The following is a 6,899-nucleotide window of genomic DNA, read 5'->3' as shown; positions in this document are numbered from 1 at the left end:
TAGTTGTCCAAAATCAGCAACAATCTAACCACTCACTCCCGACCAAAAGAAGAAGATAAAACCTAACGCTACCCCCACAAAGGAGCTGCTCACTTGCCCACTTGTGTCCATGCAAGTGTCTTTTACTCTTCAGCACTTTTTCCTAACAAATCTCCTCTTTAAATATAGCTAGTGTTTTGTGTCGTGAAGAAACTCACCTGGGAGGCTCACAGCGTGCCACTGAAAGGGGCGCCCTGGTGAAACCTTTCCCAGAGTGAACCCATGGATCCCACACTCCAAACCCAAGGACCCGGCACTCATCCAAACTCATCTCTAAAACCTACATTAAACTGCATACGCTACCGTGTTAACTAAGCCTGGATTCTTCCCTCTTCTCTACTCCCCAGTCACTGTGCACCATTACTGCCTCCAGATTAGCTTGCAATGTCAGCAATTCCAAAATTGCATCCCATGGACTGTAAGTAGTTATTTCATATGAAGATTTTCACAGTGGTCAACTAAATATGCCATATACAAATTCGGGTCTGTAGAATCATTTTCCTGGATATTGCTCCAGCATTTTTTTTATTTTTTTTTAAAGATTTATATATTCATACAGAACTGGGGTACAGGCCAGAGATGCGGAGGGTGAGAAGATTCACCAGAGATAGAACGGGGAGCAGAAAGGGCAGATGGATGAAGCACACTGCTGAGGGGAGCAGAGGGCGGGTCAGGAGAGGTCTGCCGCGCCATGTGGTCACCTCCGGGGCGGGCGGGGATCGAACTCATGCGAAAGTGGCTTTAGCTTCTTAGTGCAGTGCTTTAACCCGCTGCGCCACCAGGGAGGGCCTGCTCCAGCATTTTAACCAGTCTCTGCCTCTATCTTTTTAACTGTTTCCAAATCATTTTTCTAAGACTAGCAAGTTTATCTTCTCTGAAGGATAAATTAAATCATTTTACTCCCTAATAAATAACTTCAGAGACTTCAGGCAAAATTATGACAGCTTCATGATGAAGTACTGTCTTTAACATAATTTTGGTCCAACTCTAACCCACTTGTCTAGTTTCATTTCTCACCATTTCTGCTCTACTCACACTGCTCTTTCACATCCCCACATGCATCCTGCTTTTTTATCACCAAACCTACTTGCACAGATTGTTCCTCCTACCTGAGACTCCCACTCTGTCTTGAGTGAGCTAAACAATCATCTCTTTTTACTTAAGAATCGCATAATTTCCTCCAGGAAATTTTCTCAAGTATCACTACCTAGACCCTTGTCTGAGTTAGACCCTCCTCCTAAGTGAGGATCTCCTCCTGTGAGTCTCCAGGGTTTTCCTTCATCAGAGCAGGTAGGTTGTTTGTATTTCAGCATTTTTAGAAATGAGCACCTTGCTATCTGCAATCTTGTTTTATTAATTTCTACTCCAACTACAGTTAGTATTGTGTCTGACCAATGAAATGGTTTAGTTAATTAATGAATTAAGTAATCTCATGTTTCTAAGATGGAAGATAGCAGAATATGTAGTTATCCAATGCACAGTAATAAGGGTTGACTTTTGGAGAAAGATATGAAAGAAAAAAGCATCCTTCCTCCTGCTCTCAGCCCAGTGCTAAGTGCTAAGCTCCCACTGCTAAGGCAGGTGCTTCAGAGGCATTTCCTCTCTACAGAAAGGGCTAGTGAGTAGTTAAACATAGTCATTGAGCTCAAGTCTTGAATCAACACATTTCTAATGTCTGTGAAGCATTGACAGAAATAGTAAAGAAGTTAAGGATAAAATAAAACACCTCAGAGCTATAATCAGTCTTCACATACTGGAAGATGTTGAGAATTGAATGCAGCTTTGACATGGGTTCTTTTTGGTTTTATTTTAAAATCACTCAAATAAAACATTTAAATCTTAAAAAAAAAAAAAGAAAACAAGAGCCCATATAAAACAAATGCAGATATCAGAGTCCTGCAATTCTTCGTTCAGGTTTTCACAAAACCTATCTGAAGCAAGGACTTGGATGCAGGCAGTCTATTTAAGAAGTGACTCCACAAAATTGAAGCAAAGGGGAATCTCCTCTCCTTTCTCAGTGTGTTTGGGGTAAGGAGCCTTCTGCAACATTAGAGAAAGCCCTAAATAAGAAAGGCAGAGAGATGCCACTTCTTACATTCGAGAGTGGACACAGGCACTGTGCTTGGAATCATCTGTCAGACTGTGCTAGAATCGCATTGGCACATGCGTGTGCGCTGTAGGTTCTAAGAGGCATTTGTGATTATGAGTTAATCTTTTTGATTTATCCAGACCCGAATGTCTGCAGTTTATGCCTCTCTTGGAAAAACGTTTGCTGTAAGTAGATTTAAACTGCCTTATGCCTATAGAACATTACTATGATTCTTGAGATATTTGTGGTCTCATTTGAGCAGTCAGCACAGATTGAATTCTGTAATCCTAAGAACCACAAAAAGCATATGCAGGTATTTTCGTCTCATAAAGCAAAATAAGTAAATCAGCCCAACCTTAACAAAGGTCTTCTTGAATGTAGTTGTTGCTATTTGGCCTGTGGTATTATTTAAAATACAATAACCCAGGTTTTCTAAAATCTGTATCTTTGCTATTTGGAGTTGGAGCACTTAGGATTGCTCACCTGCTGCTGTTGAAAAAAGATTTTCTGTATCACTATTGTATACGGAGATGTTATATTGGGGAGGGGGTGTGAGTTTCTATGAAGAGGCATGGCTATTTTTACTGTCAATCATCTTGGGAAGGGAACGACCCTAAGTAGGTTAACCAGGCAGAAGAGCAGCAGTGTGGATGAAGCAGGGTTATGAAAGTAGCCACACCAGTAACCAGTAATCTGTCCCATGATTCTTTCCATCTCCCCTGAGACTTAGTCAAGTTTTATTATAGCACAGTCTCACCTCCCCTGCACCTCAGTTCTGTATGCATTAATAAGTAAATCTTTTAAAAAGTATATATGCTTGATTGGGAATGCTCAGTTCTAAAACTCAAGTGAAAATAGTGTGATCCAAAGGATAAGGGTGATCAATGGTAAAATATACTGCAGAGAGGGTGAGGAAGGATGAGGGGTGGGGGGAAGCCATTGGCATTCTGCAGGACAGAAGTCAACTGTGCCATTCTAGAGAGAAGTATTACTAGAGCCAACGATATTGTCACCCAATGTTAAAGCATAAAGAAATAGAAGTAGGGGCTTCCCTGGTGGCCCAAGGGTTGGGTCTCAAGGCTGTGAGCTTATTGTCAGCCACTGGGGTACAAGTTCCATTTCTGGCCAGGGAGCTAACCCAAATGGCGAAGCACAACTTTCCTGTCCCACCCACTGCTCCCTTCAGGAGTGTATTTCAGTAGATCTACCTGTTCTGCTCCCCATTCAGTCTCTGGTGAATCCTCTCATCCAACCCCCCTACCATTCTTATATGCATAAATAAAGAAATCTTAAAAAGGAATAGAAGCATTTTAGAACTTTATTTCTGCTAGTGACAAATATAATAATTTTAAAAATTATTTTAACCATCATATCATCAAGTTGAAGATAAAAAATTGGGTCTCAGATTTGACTTCCCAGAATCACAAAGTTAGAAAGTAACTGAGCCATGTTTCTCCTGGCCCCCAAATTCAATTATTTTCCCCAGTAGCATTTAGAAAGCAATATATCACAACTATTTTCCATATAAGTATAGATCTAATTTTCTCTCTGGATTTTTTATTATGAAAAATTGCAGACATGCCTGAGAAATATGACCACAGGGTTGAGGTTATTAGAGATGGAGCGAAAGGGAGAGATGGAAATAAAGGTGGGAAGGGCCCAATGGTCTCTGGTAGAGGACTATGGGTGCACCTCATGGTGTTGTGTCCTCTGGGAATACACGTTTGAGGCAGTATGAAGCTAGTCCCCTAAGTCATACATGATTCTATAAACAATGTTACATTGATAAAACAGAAAATAAATTTTAAAACAACAGCCAGAAAAAAGTTAGTAGTCATTTTTAGAATTCTTCTATCTTGAAGGAAGTTACCATCTGTTTAAAGTTCTTTAAATTTTAAAAATAAATCATAAATTGTTACAGGAGAAAATTTTAGAGACAGAGAAAATTAGTTTAATATATGACAGAATCAGTAGATGGGCAATATTACTCAATCAGAAAATTTTAGAAATAAAAGTGCTGAGCTGTCTGAGTCAATTAAATGAATACAAGTCACACACACCCCCACACACATACACCCACAGCAGGGATTACAGTCAGTGCTACCAAACTGTCACCAGCCATTGCAGCCTGCATTCAATCCTTAACCAGGGAGATGACCCATATAGTGCAGCAGACCTCTCTTGTTTTGCCTGTTGCTCCCCTCAGCTGTGTTTCAACGCATCTACCTATTCTACAACCCACTCTGTCTCTGGTGAATCCTCTCATCACTCCACACCTCTGGCCTACACCCCAATTCTTATATGCATAAATAAAAAAATCTTTTTCTAAAAATACTGATGTTTCTTTTGCTGGTTATGTGTCATCCTATTGAGATCAAAAGAATAATCTTAGGAAATATGAAGCAGCTGCAGCAACATCAACAAAACCTTGACCTTATTTTTAAGTATAATCAAAAGAATATGAAAATCTATTTGAACACAAAATTTAGTTGGTGAAAATGAGTGATGAAGACTTGTAGTCTTGCTATCCTAGAGTGATTCAGTTAATAAGTCTACCTTTATGTCCCTGGGTTGCAAACCAGTCCATTAAAGACTTCTAAATTTTAATCTTTCTAACCACAGCCAAAACTTCACCAAAAGGTCTGGCTTGCCCACATAAGGTGAGGAATCAGTTCATGCATTTACCATCCTCATTCCTCTGTTGTATCAACAAGGTATGAAAATTTTTGTGTTTTCATTTGTCTACAGTATGCATGTCCAACTCCAAGGGGAAGTGATTGCAGGTAGCTTTGTTGTCATTTGTGTAATTGTAATGTCAAATCATACCAGTTCTGGAAGAAAGCAGATGCCTTTTGCTGGCCTATCAACAGAATATGTAAGTCATCAAGAAAATGAGACAGACTTTCAGTAAAGCATTCAAAGTGTATTCATTCACTCACTTAATAAGGTTTACCAAACCTCTAATGTGTGCCAGTCATTGCGCTTGGCACTTAAAATAGACTACTGTCCTAAAGTAGCTGATCACCTACTGATGATTATAAGGTGCACAATAAGAATTTTGGGAGGGAATAACAGTTTCATAGAAGATGTTAAATGTCTGAGTTTAGGTCCCTCCTTCATAGTGCAATGGGTTAGAGCACAGCACTATGAGACTGTCTGCAGCCGCTGCAGCACGAGTTCCATCTCTGCCCGGGAGCTGACCCACATGGCACAGCAGACCTCTCCTGTCTTGCCTGATGCTCCCCTCAGCAGTGTATTTCAGTAAATCCACCTGTTCTGCTCCCCACTGTCTCTGATGAATCCTCTCACTCCCCATACCTCTGGCCTGTACCCCAGTTCTTGTATGCATAAATAAATAAATGTCTGAGTTTATCACACTAACAACAGGAAAAGCAAGCCTGGCAGAGGTGCAGAAGCTGCGAGCTTGAAGACATGCCATGTCAGTAGGCCTGACTTCAAGATCCCTTGAGAGCACTAGGTGCAAATGAGACTGGCAAATTATACTTAAGCAATTAGCAATTTGGGCTTGATTTCGTTCAGTGGAAAACTACTAGTTCAAAGGGAAAAAATTAAATGTCTTAAAACATATTAAATGTTTTTGGTTTACTTTTCTAAAGTTCATTTTAGTAGTGATATAACAGATGCACTAGGTAAGGGTGACTGAGAGCCAGTTAGAAGGCTATTTTAGTACTGAAGTGAGGGAAAATGTGGTCCTCAAGGAATCTTTAGGATTTCCATGACTAAAAAGATCCTACTTTATGAATGCAGTCAACAGTATGAAAATTATTTATCAGTTGAGAATTTTAAAAAGTGAATGTGATCAGGCACTTAGGAGAATAAAATTAACATTTAATATAACTGAAACCAAAGACATCCCCCCTTCCTCGGGGCTCCAGCATGTGACCCCAGAACACTGTGTGTGGGCTGTGCAAGTAACAGTCTGTGTCCGGTACCCCATGGAGTTTGGGCTGCCCCTGGGCATGCAGCTCTTGGAGTCCCATGAGTCTAGCTCCAACACGGTGTCTCCCTCCAGGTGCAGGCCTTAGAGAGGACTGTGGATTTGGTGCCTGGAGCTTGGAATGGATGGATCAGGTGTAAGCTATGAGCTCATTGGTAAATAGTCCAATCAGCCATCGGATTGAGACTGGTCCAATCAGACTGGCAGCTGGGGGGCCAGGAGAGAGAAGATAAGGGAAGGCAGTAGCCAGGCTGGGGCAGGCTGTACTCTCGCTTGCTCTCTGACATGCATTTGAGCTCATGGGCTCTTGCACTTTGGGACACTGCACTCTCAAGACTTGCTTGGACTAGACTCACTTGAGATACTCTGGAATTGCTTTGACCTGCTCTGTTGGACTCACTGGACTCTTACTTGGACTGGACACTCGCTTGCTTGGACTAGGTGTTCTCCCATGCAACCAGCAACCAATTATCTGAAGGAAGACGAGAAACTGAAAAGTTTCTTAGAGAAGTCAAACAGGTTGGCAAAGTCTCAGTGGGTTGCTCTCTGCCTCTGGCCTGCCTCTGACATCACCTGAAAGGAGCTCTAGGCCTCAGGCCTGATGGCTAAAAGAGCTGTTTGTTGTTGGTGTGAGCCAACAACTCATAAGGAGCTATAATGCAATTAACTGTACTGACCAGAACTACTGACCAGTGCTGGCTAGAGCTGCTGACGGGTGACACTCTGTGTCTGGGTCACCTCCCAGTGATGCTGCCTCCTTTGCTGTCTCGTATTGCATATCTTGACCCTTTGGACTCTTGCTGTGGTGGCATC

Source organism: Condylura cristata, unplaced genomic scaffold, assembly GCF_000260355.1.
Source record: "Condylura cristata isolate star-nosed mole 26May11 unplaced genomic scaffold, ConCri1.0 scaffold00002, whole genome shotgun sequence".
Classification (NCBI taxonomy): domain Eukaryota; kingdom Metazoa; phylum Chordata; class Mammalia; order Eulipotyphla; family Talpidae; genus Condylura; species Condylura cristata.
The sequence above is the reverse complement of the archived record's forward strand: the minus strand, read 5'-3'. Positions refer to the sequence as shown.